The 12,299-nt window shown below is 38.1% G+C and overlaps 4 non-coding genes across 4 annotated transcripts; all 4 read left to right on the top strand.

Moving 5' to 3' along the window:
- Window positions 1-873: 873 nt before the first annotated feature.
- TRNAF-AAA (transfer RNA phenylalanine (anticodon AAA)) lies at window positions 874-946 on the top strand. The gene has a single exon. It is a non-coding gene; the product is annotated as a tRNA-Phe (tRNA).
- Window positions 947-1,457: 511 nt separating this feature from the next.
- On the top strand, window positions 1,458-1,530 carry TRNAF-AAA (transfer RNA phenylalanine (anticodon AAA)). Its single transcript has one exon. It is a non-coding gene; the product is annotated as a tRNA-Phe (tRNA).
- A 5,164-nt stretch (window positions 1,531-6,694) lies between these two features.
- Window positions 6,695-6,767, top strand: TRNAF-GAA (transfer RNA phenylalanine (anticodon GAA)). The gene has a single exon. It is a non-coding gene; the product is annotated as a tRNA-Phe (tRNA).
- Window positions 6,768-10,680: 3,913 nt separating this feature from the next.
- Window positions 10,681-10,753, top strand: TRNAF-GAA (transfer RNA phenylalanine (anticodon GAA)). The gene has a single exon. It is a non-coding gene; the product is annotated as a tRNA-Phe (tRNA).
- Window positions 10,754-12,299: the final 1,546 nt, after the last annotated feature.

The following is a 12,299-nucleotide window of genomic DNA, read 5'->3' as shown; positions in this document are numbered from 1 at the left end:
TCTGCATTACCTTCCACTTCCCCTTGAACACAGATGTCAGTAGTCAGATGACATTGCTTACCTACTCATGCCAAATATATCTGGGTAATATAGTGCTAGTCCATTCAGAGTTAAAAAAAAAACTACCTAACCTGGATCCCAAAAATGCTATTTGCCCATTGCACCAGTTAATTGCGGAATGATGCAGGACTCCTTAAAACATATCTCTACCATATGAGGTTAAAAATCCAGGTCCTGCATCTATTTTGTTAAATGGTTTAAATTAAAGTATGAAGACCACAGCTATAAGCAGGCCGCAATAGCTAAGTTGGGAGAGCGTTAGACTGAAGATCTAAAGGTCCCTGGTTCAATCCCGGTTGTCGGCACACTTGAGAGGTTCCTTGCTTCTAACAAAATAGGTCTTGGAATCAGCTGTAGTACTTTTTTCTCTATCAACATTTTTATCAACTGATCTACAAAATGATCAATTCAACATAGACTTTGCTTTCTGTCCTCCTTTTAAACTTTCTTCCACCTATCTTGCCTTCAGGTTTGACTATGAATGTTTTCCATTTCGTCCTTTTTTGTAAAGTAAACTCTTGTCTGCATCACATTCCACTTCCCCTTGAACACAGATGTCAGTAGTCAGATGACATTGCTTACCTACTCATGCCAAATATATCTGGGTAATATAGTGCTAGTCCATTCAGAGTTAAAAAAACAACTACCTAACCTGGATCCCAAAAATGCTATTTACCCATTGCACCAGTTAACTGGGGAATGATACAGGACTCCTTAAAACATATCTCTACCATATGAGGTTAAAAATCCAGGTCCTGCATCTATTTTGTTAAATGGTTCAAATTAAAGTATGAAGACCCCAGCTATCAGAAGGCCGAAATAGCTCAGTTGGGAGAGCGTTAGACTAAAGATCTAAAGGTCCCTGGTTCAATCCTGGGTTTCGGCACAGTTGAGAGGTTCCTTGCTTCTAACAAAATAGGGCTTGGAATAAGCTGTAGTCCTTTTTCTGTATTCATCAAATTTTTTCCAACTGATCTACAACACAATCAATTTAACATAGACTTTGCTTTATGTCCTCCTTCTAAACTTGCTTCCACCTCTCTTACCTTCAGGTTTGACAATGAATATTTCCCATTTCATGCTTTTTTGTAAATTAAACTCTTGTCTGCATTACCTTCCACTTCCCCTTGAACACAGATGTCAGTAGTCAGATGACATTGCTTACCTACTCATGCCAAATATATCTGGGTAATATAGTGCTAGTCCATTCAGAGTTAAAAAAAACAACTACCTAACCTGGATCCCAAAAATGCTATTTACCCATTGCACCAGTTAATTGCGGAATGATACAGGACTCCTTAAAACATATCTCTACCATATGAGGTTAAAAATCCAGGTCCTGCATCTATTTTGTTAAATGGTTTAAATTAAAGTATGAATACCACAGCTATAAGCAGGCCAAAATAGCTCAGTTGGGAGAGCGTTAGACTAAAGATCTAAAGGTCCCTGGTTCAATCCCGGGTTTCGGCACAGTTGAGAGGTTCCTTGCTTCAAACAAAATAGGTCTTGGAATCAGCTGTAGTACTTTTTCTCTATTCATCAAATGTTTTCCAACTGATCTACAACACAATCAATTTAACATAGACTTTGCTTTATGTCCTCCTTCTAAACTTGCTTCCACCTCTCTTACCTTCAGGTTTGACAATGAATATTTCCCATTTCATGCTTTTTTGTAAAGTAAACTCTTGTCTGCATTACCTTCCACTTCCCCTTGAACACAGATGTCAGTAGTCAGCTGACATTGCTTACCTACTCATGCATAATATATCTGGGTAATATAGTGCTAGCCCATTCAGAGTTAAAAATAACAACTACCTAACCTGGATCCCAAAAATGCTGTTTACCCATTGCACCAGTTAACTGGGGAATGATACAGGACTCCTTAAAACATATCTCTACCATATGAGGTTAAAAATCCAGGTCCTGCATCTATTTTGTTAAATGGTTCAAATTAAAGTATGAAGACCACAGATATCAGCAGGCCGAAATAGCTCATTTGGGAGAGTGTTAGACTGAAGATCTAAAGGTCCCTGGTTCAATCCAGGGTTTCGGCACTGTTGAGAGGTTCTTTGCTTCTAACAAAATAGGTCTTGGAATCAGCTGTAGTCCTTTTTCTGTAGTCATCAAATTTTTTCCAACTGATCTACAACACAATCAATTTAACATAGACTTTGCTTTCTGTCCTCCTTCTAGACTTGCTTCCACCTCTCTTGCCTTCAGGTTTGACTATAAATGTTTTCCATTTCGTCCTTTTTTGTAAAGTAAACTCTTGTCTGCATCACATTCCACTTCCCCTTGAACACAGATGTCAGTAGTCAGATGACATTGCTTACCTACTCATGCCAAATATATCTGGGTAATATAGTGCTAGTCCATTCAGAGTTAAAAAAACAACTACCTAACCTGGATCCCAAAAATGCTATTTACCCATTGCACCAGTTAACTGGGGAATGATACAGGACTCCTTAAAACATATCTCTACCATATGAGGTTAAAAATCCAGGTCCTGCATCTATTTTGTTAAATGGTTCAAATTAAAGTATGAAGACCCCAGCTATCAGAAGGCCGAAATAGCTAAGTTGGGAGAGCGTTAGACTGAAGATCTAAATGTCCCTGTTTCAATCCCAGGTTTCGTCACAGTTGAGAGGTTCCTTGCTTCTAACAAAATAGGTCTTGGAATCAGCTGTAGTACTTTTTTCTCTATTAACATTTTTATCAACTGATCTACAAAATGATCAATTCAACATAGACTTTGCTTTCTGTCCTCCTTTTAAACTTTCTTCCACCTATCTTGCCTTCAGGTTTGACTATGAATGTTTTCCATTTCGTCCTTTTTTGTAAAGTAAACTCTTGTCTGCATCACATTCCACTTCCCCTTGAACACAGATGTCAGTAGTCAGATGACATTGCTTACCTACTCATGCCAAATATATCTGGGTAATATAGTGCTAGTCCATTCAGAGTTAAAAAAACAACTACCTAACCTGGATCCCAAAAATGCTATTTACCCATTGCACCAGTTAACTGGGGAATGATACAGGACTCCTTAAAACATATCTCTACCATATGAGGTTAAAAATCCAGGTCCTGCATCTATTTTGTTAAATGGTTCAAATTAAAGTATGAAGACCCCAGCTATCAGAAGGCCGAAATAGCTCAGTTGGGAGAGCGTTAGACTGAAGATCTAAAGGTCCCTGGTTCAATCCTGGGTTTCGGCACAGTTGAGAGGTTCCTTGCTTCTAACAAAATAGGGCTTGGAATCAGCTGTAGTCCTTTTTCTGTATTCATCAAATTTTTTCCAACTGATCTACAACACAATCAATTTAACATAGACTTTGCTTTATGTCCTCCTTCTAAACTTGCTTCCACCTCTCTTACCTTCAGGTTTGACAATGAATATTTCCCATTTCATGCTTTTTTGTAAAGTAAACTCTTGTCTGCATTACCTTCCACTTCCCCTTGAACACAGATGTCAGTAGTCAGATGACATTGCTTACCTACTCATGCCAAATATATCTGGGTAATATGGTGCTAGTCCATTCAGAGTTAAAAAAACAACTACCTAACCTGGATCCCAAAAATGCTATTTGCCCATTGCACCAGTTAATTGCGGAATGATACAGGACTCCTTAAAACATATCTCTACCATATGAGGTTAAAAATCCAGGTCCTGCATCTATTTTGTTAAATGGTTTAAATTAAAGTATGAAGACCACAGCTATAAGCAGGCCGCAATATCTCAGTTGGGAGAGTGTTAGACTGAAGATCTAAAGGTCCCTGGTTCAATCCTGGGTTTCGGCACAGTTGAGAGGTTCCTTGCTTCTAACAAAATAGGTCTTGGAATCAGCTGTAGTACTTTTTTCTCTATTAACATTTTTATCAACTGATCTACAAAATGATCAATTCAACATAGACTTTGCTTTCTGTCCTCCTTCTAGACTTGCTTCCACCTCTCTTGCCTTCAGGTTTTACTATGAATGTTTCCCATGTCATGCTTTTTTGTAAAGTAAACTCTTGTCTGCATTACCTTCCACTTCCCCTTGAACACAGATGTCAGTAGTCAGATGACATTGCTTACCTACTCATGCCAAATATATCTGGGTAATATAGTGCTAGTACATTCAGAGTTAAAAAAACAACTACCTAACCTGGATCCCAAAAATGCTATTTGCCCATTGCACCAGTTAATTGCGGAATGATACAGGACTCCTTAAAACATATCTCTACCATATGAGGTTAAAAATCCAGGTCCTGCATCTATTTTGTTAAATGGTTTAAATTAAAGTATGAAGACCACAGCTATAAGCAGGCCGCAATAGCTCAGTTGGGAGAGCGTTAGACTGAAGATCTAAAGGTCCCTGGTTCAATCCCGGGTTTCGGCACAGTTGAGAGGTTCCTTGCTTCTAACAAAATAGGTCTTGGAATCAGCTGTAGTACTTTTTTCTCTATCAACATTTTTATCAACTGATCTACAAAATGATTAATTCAACATAGACTTTGCTTTCTGTCCTCCTTTTAAACTTTCTTCCACCTATCTTGCCTTCAGGTTTGACAATGAATGTTTCCCATTTCGTCCTTTTTTGTAAAGTAAACTCTTGTCTGCATCACATTCCACTTCCCCTTGAACACAGATGTCAGTAGTCAGATGACATTGCTTACCTACTCATGCCAAATATATCTAGGTAATATAGTGCTAGTCCATTCAGAGTTAAAAAAATAACTACCTAACCTGGATCCCAAAAATGCTATTTACCCATTGCACCAGTTAACTGGGGAATGATACAGGACTCCTTAAAACATATCTCTACCATATGAGGTTAAAAATCCAGGTCCTGCATCTATTTTGTTAAATGGTTCAAATTAAAGTATGAAGACCACAGCTATGAGAAGGCCGAAATAGCTCAGTTTGGAGAGCGTTAGACTGAAGATCTAAAGGTCGCTGGTTCAATCCCGGGTTTCGGCACAGTTGAGAGGTTCCTTGCTTCTAACAAAATAGGTCTTGGAATCAGCTGTAGTACTTTTTCTCTATTCATCAAATTTTTTCCAACTGATCTACAACACAATCAATTTAACATAGACTTTGCTTTATATCCTCCTTCTAAACTTGCTTCCACCTCTCTTACCTTCAGGTTTGACAATGAATATTTTCCATTTCATGCTTTTTTGTAAAGTAAACTCTTGTCTGCATTACCTTCCACTTCCCCTTGAACACAGATGTCAGTAGTCAGATGACATTGCTTACCTACTCATGCCAAATATATCTGGGTAATATAGTGCTAGTCCATTCAGAGTTAAAAAAACAACTACCTAACCTGGATCCCAAAAATGCTATTTACCCATTGCACCAGTTAATTGCGGAATGATACAGGACTCCTTAAAACATATCTCACCATATGAGGTTAAAAATCCAGGTCCTGCATCTATTTTGTTAAATGGTTTAAATTAAAGTATGAAGACCACAGCTGTAAGCAGGCCGAAATAGCTAAGTTGGGAGAGCGTTAGACTGAAGATCTAAAGGTCCCTGGGTCAATCCCGGGTTTCGGCACAGTTGAGAGGTTCCTTGCTTCTAACAAAATAGGTCTAGGAATCAGCTGTAGTACTTTTTTCTCTATCAACATTTTTATCAACTGATCTACAAAATGATCAATTCAACATAGACTTTGCTTTCTGTCCTCCTTTTAAACTTTCTTCCACCTATCTTGCCTTCAGGTTTGACTATAAATGTTTTCCATTTCGTCCTTTTTTGTAAAGTAAACTCTTGTCTGCATCACATTCCACTTCCCCTTGAACACAGATGTCAGTAGTCAGATGACATTGCTTACCTACTCATGCCAAATATATCTGGGTAATATAGTGCTAGCCCATTCAGAGTTAAAAAAACAACTACCTAACCTGGATCCCAAAAATGCTATTTACCCATTGCACCAGTTAACTGGGGAATGATACAGGACTCCTTAAAACATATCTCTACCATATGAGGTTAAAAATCCAGGTCCTGCATCTATTTTGTTAAATGGTTCAAATTAAAGTATGAAGACCCCAGCTATCAGAAGGCCGAAATAGCTCAGTTGGGAGAGCGTTAGACTGAAGATCTAAAGGTCCCTGGTTCAATCCCAGGTTTCGTCACAGTTGAGAGGTTCCTTGCTTCTAACAAAATAGGTCTTGGAATCAGCTGTAGTACTTTTTTCTCTATTAACATTTTTATCAACTGATCTACAAAATGATCAATTCAACATAGACTTTGCTTTCTGTCCTCCTTTTAAACTTTCTTCCACCTATCTTGCCTTCAGGTTTGACTATGAATGTTTTCCATTTCGTCCTTTTTTGTAAAGTAAACTCTTGTCTGCATCACATTCCACTTCCCCTTGAACACAGATGTCAGTAGTCAGATGACATTGCTTACCTACTCATGCCAAATATATCTGGGTAATATAGTGCTAGTCCATTCAGAGTTAAAAAAACAACTACCTAACCTGGATCCCAAAAATGCTATTTACCCATTGCACCAGTTAACTGGGGAATGATACAGGACTCCTTAAAACATATCTCTACCATATGAGGTTAAAAATCCAGGTCCTGCATCTATTTTGTTAAATGGTTCAAATCAAAGTATGAAGACCCCAGCTATCAGAAGGCCGAAATAGCTCAGTTGGGAGAGCGTTAGACTGAAGATCTAAAGGTCCCTGGTTCAATTCCGGGTTTCGGCACAGTTGAGAGGTTCCTTGCTTCTAACAAAATAGGTCTTGGAATCAGCTGTAGTACTTTTTCTCTATTCATCAAATTTATTCCAACTGATCTACAACACAATCAATTTAACATAGACTTTGCTTTATGTACTCCTTCTAAACTTGCTTCCACCTCTCTTACCTTCAGGTTTGACAATGAATATTTCCCATTTCATGCTTTTTTGTAAAGTAAACTCTTGTCTGCATTACCTTCCACTTCCCCTTGAACACAGATGTCAGTAGTCAGATGACATTGCTTACCTACTCATGCCAAATATATCTGGGTAATATAGTGCTAGTCCATTCAGAGTTAAAAAAACAACTACCTAACCTGGATCCAAAAAATGCTATTTACCCATTGTACCAGTTAATTGCGGAATGATACAGGACTCCTTAAAACATATCTCTACCATATGAGGTTAAAAATCCAGGTCCTGCATCTATTTTGTTAAATAGTTTAAATTAAAGTATGAAGACCACAGCTATAAGCAGGCCGCAATAGCTCAGTTGGGAGAGCGTTAGACTGAAGATCTAAAGGTCCCTGGTTCCATCCCGGGTTTCGGCACAGTTGAGAGGTTCCTTGCTTCTAACAAAATAGGTCTTGGAATCAGCTATAGTACTTTTTTCTCTATCAACATTTTTATCAACTGATCTACAAAATGATCAATTCAACATAGACTTTGCTTTCTGTCCTCCTTTTAAACTTTCTTCCACCTATCTTGCCTTCAGGTTTGACAATGAATGTTTCCCATTTCGTCCTAATTTGTAAAGTAAACTCTTGTCTGCATCACATTCCACTTCCCCTTGAACACAGATGTCAGTAGTCAGATGACATTGCTTACCTACTCATGCCAAATATATCTAGGTAATATAGTGCTAGTCCATTCAGAGTTAAAAAAACAACTACCTAACCTGGATCCCAAAAATGCTATTTACCCATTGCACCAGTTAACTGGGGAATGATACAGGCCTCCTTAAAACATATCTCTACCATATGAGGTTAAAAATCCAGGTCCTGCATCTATTTTGTTAAATGGTTTAAATTAAAGTATGAAGACCCCAGCTATAAGCAGGCCGAAATAGCTCAGTTGGGAGAGCGTTAGACTGAAGATCTAAAGGTTCCTGGGTTTCGGCACAGTTGAGAGGTTCCTTGCTTCTAACAAAATAGGTCTTGGAATCAGCTGTAGTAGTTTTTCTCTATTCATCAAATTTTTTCCAACTGATCTACAACACAATCAATTTAACATAGACTTTGCTTTATGTCCTCCTTCTAAACTTGCTTCCACCTCTCTTACCTTCAGGTTTGACAATGAATATTTCCCATTCATGCTTTTTTGTAAAGTAAACTCTTGTCTGCATTACCTTCCACCTCCCCTTGAATACAGATGTCAGTAGTCAGATGACATTGCTTACCTACTCATGCCAAATATATCTGGGTAATATAGTGCTAGTCCATTCAGAGTTAAAAAAACAACTACCTAACCTGGATCCCAAAACTGCTATTTGCCCATTGCACCAGTTCATTGCGGAATGATACAGGACTCCTTGAAACATATCTCTACCATATGAGGTTAAAAATCCAGGTCCTGCATCTATTTTGTTAAATAGTTTAAATTAAAGTATGAAGACCACAGCTATAAGCAGGCCGCAATAGCTCAGTTGGGAGAGCGTTAGACTGAAGATCTAAAGGTCCCTGATTCAATCCCGGGTTTCGGCACAGTTGAGAGGTTCCTTGCTTCTAACAAAATAGGTCTTGGAATCAGCTGTAGTACTTTTTCTCTATTCATCAAATTTTTTCCAACTGATCTACAACACAATCAATTTAACATAGACTTTGATTTATGTCCTCCTTCTAAACTTGCTTCCACCTCTCTTACCTTCAGGTTTGACAATGAATATTTCCCATTTCATGCTTTTTTGTAAAGTAAACTCTTGTCTGCATTACCTTCCACTTCCCCTTGAACACAGATGTCAGTAGTCAGATGACATTGCTTACCTACTCATGCCAAATATATCTGGGTAATATAGTGCTAGTCCATTCAGAGTTAAAAAAACAACTACCTAACCTGGATCCCAAAAATGCTATTTACCCATTGCACCAGTTAATTGCGGAATGATACAGGACTCCTTAAAACATATCTCACCATATGAGGTTAAAAATCCAGGTCCTGCATCTATTTTGTTAAATTGTTTAAATTAAAGTATGAAGACCACAGCTATAAGCAGGCCAAAATAGCTAAGCTGGGAGAGCGTTAGACTGAAGATCTAAAGGTCCCTGGTTCAATCCCGGTTTTCGGCACAGTTGAGAGGTTCCTTGCTTCTAACAAAATAGGTCTTGGAATCAGCTGTAGTACTTTTTTCTCTATCAACATTTTTATCAACTGATCTACAAAATGATCAATTCAACATAGACTTTGCTTTCTGTCCTCCTTTTAAACTTTCTTCCACCTATCTTGCCTTCAGGTTTGACTATGAATGTTTTCCATTTTGTCCTTTTTTGTAAAGTAAACTCTTGTCTGCATCACATTCCACTTCCCCTTGAACACAGATGTCAGTAGTCAGATGACATTGCTTACCTACTCATGCCAAATATATCTGGGTAATATAGTGCTAGTCCATTCAGAGTTAAAAAAACAACTACCTAACCTGGATCCAAAAAATGCTATTTACCCATTGCACCAGTTAATTGCGGAATGATACAGGACTCCTTAAAACATATCTCTACCATATGAGGTTAAAAATCCAGGTCCTGCATCTATTTTGTTAAATGGTTTAAATTAAAGTATGAAGACAACAGCTATAAGCAGGCTGAAATAGCTCAGTTGGGAGAGCGTTAGACTGAAGATCTAAAGGTCCCGGGTTTCGGCACAGTTGAGAGGTTCCTTGCTTCTAACAAAATAGGTCTTGGAATCAGCTGTAGTACTTTTTCTCTATTCATCAAATTTTTTCCAACTGATCTACAACACAATCAATTTAACATAGACTTTGCTTTATGTCCTCCTTCTAAACTTGCTTCCACCTCTCTTACCTTCAGGTTTGACAATGAATATTTCCCATTTCATGCTTTTTTGTAAAGTAAACTCTTGTCTGCATTACCTTCCACCTCCCCTTGAATACAGATGTCAGTAGTCAGATGACATTGCTTACCTACTCATGCCAAATATATCTGGATCCCAAAAATGCTATTTACCCATTGCACCAGTTAATTGCGGAATGATACAGGACTCCTTAAAACATATCTCACCATATGAGGTTAAAAATCCAGGTCCTGCATCTATTTTGTTAAATGGTTTAAATTAAAGTATGAAGACCACAGCTATAAGCAGGCCGAAATAGCTAAGTTGGGAGAGCGTTAGACTGAAGATCTAAAAATCCCGGGTTTCGGCACAGTTGAGAGGTTCCTTGCTTCTAACAAAATAGATCTTGGAATCAGCTGTAGTACTTTTTTCTCAATCAACATTTTTATCAACTGATCTACAAAATGATCAATTCAACATAGACTTTGCTTTCTGTCCTCCTTTTAAACTTTCTTCCACCTATCTTGCCTTCAGGTTTGACTATGAATGTTTTCCATTTCGTCCTTTTTTGTAAAGTAAACTCTTGTCTGCATCACATTCCACTTCCCCTTGAACACAGATGTCAGTAGTCAGATGACATTGCTTACCTACTCATGCCAAATATATCTGGGTAATATAGTGCTAGTCCATTCAGAGTTAAAAAAACAACTACCTAACCTGGATCCCAAAAATACTATTTACCCATTGCACCAGTTAACTGGGGAATGATACAGGACTCCTTAAAACATATCTCTACCATATGAGGTTAAAAATCCAGGTCCTGCATCTATTTTGTTAAATGGTTCAAATTAAAGTATGAAGACCCCAGCTATCAGAAGGCCGAAATAGCTCAGTTGGGAGAGCGTTAGACTGAAGATCTAAAGGTCCCTGGTTCAATCCCGGGTTTCGGCACAGTTGAGAGGTTCCTTGCTTCTAACAAAATAGGTCTTGGAATCAGCTGTAGTACTTTTTTCTCTATCAACATTTTTATCAACTGATCTACAAAATGATCAATTCAATATAGACTTTGCTTTCTGTCCTCCTTTTAAACTTTCTTCCACCTATCTTGCCTTCAGGTTTGACTATGAATGTTTTCCATTTCGTCCTTTTTTGTAAAGTAAACTCTTGTCTGCATCACATTCCACTTCCCCTTGAACACAGATGTCAGTAGTCAGATGACATTGCTTACCTACTCATGCCAAATATATCTGGGTAATATAGTGCTAGTCCATTCAGAGTTAAAAAAACAACTACCTAACCTGGATCCCAAAAATGCTATTTACCCATTGCACCAGTTAACTGGGGAATGATACAGGACTCCTTAAAACATATCTCTACCATATGAGGTTACAAATCCAGGTCCTGCATCTATTTTGTTAAATGGTTTAAATTAAAGTATGAAGACCACAGCTATAAGCAGGCCGAAATAGCTCAGTTGGGAGAGCGTTAGACTGAAGATCTAAAGGTTCCTGGTTCAATCCTGGGTTTCGGCACAGTTGAGAGGTTCCTTGCTTCTAACAAAATAGGTCTTGGGATCAGCTGTAGTTCTTTTTCTCTATTCATCAAATTTTTTCCAACTGATCTACAACACAATCAATTTAACATAGACTTTGCTTTATGTCCTCCTTCTAAACTTGCTTCCACCTCTCTTACCTTCAGGTTTGACAATGAATATTTCCCATTTCATGCTTTTTTGTAAAGTAAACTCTTGTCTGCATTACCTTCCACTTCCCCTTGAACACAGATGTCAGTAGTCAGATGACATTGCTTACCTACTCATGCCAAATATATCTGGGTAATATAGTGCTAGTCCATTCAGAGTTAAAAAAACAACTACCTAACCTGGATCCAAAAAATGCTATTTACCCATTGCACCAGTTAATTGCGGAATGATACAGGACTCCTTAAAACATATATCTACCATGTGAGGTTAAAAATCGAGGTCCTGCATCTATTTTGTTAAATGGTTTAAATTAAAGTATGAAGACCACAGCTATAAGCAGGCTGAAATAGCTCAGTTGGGAGAGAGTTAGACTGAAGATCTGAAGGTCCCTGGTTCAATCCCGGGTTTCGGCACAGTTGAGAGGTTCCTTGCTTCTAACAAAATAGGTCTTGGAATCTGCTGTAGTACTTTTTCTCTATTCATCAAATTTTTTCAACTGATCTACAACACAATCAATTTAACATAGACTTTGCTTTATGTCCTCCTTCTAAACTTGCTTCCACCTCTCTTACCTTCAGGTTTGACAATGAATATTTCCCATTTCATGCTTTTTTGTAAAGTAAACTCTTGTCTGCATTACCTTCCACTTCCCCTTGAACACAGATGTCAGTAGTCAGATGACATTGCTTACCTACTCATGCCAAATATATCTGGGTAATATAGTGCTAGTCCATTCAGAGTTAAAAAAACAACTACCTAACCTGGATCCCAAAAATGCTATTTACCCATTGCACC

The sequence above is a fragment of the Lissotriton vulgaris genome, chromosome 8 (assembly GCF_964263255.1).
Source record: "Lissotriton vulgaris chromosome 8, aLisVul1.2, whole genome shotgun sequence".
Classification (NCBI taxonomy): domain Eukaryota; kingdom Metazoa; phylum Chordata; class Amphibia; order Caudata; family Salamandridae; genus Lissotriton; species Lissotriton vulgaris.
This window is presented reverse-complemented; position numbering and strand designations above follow the sequence as displayed.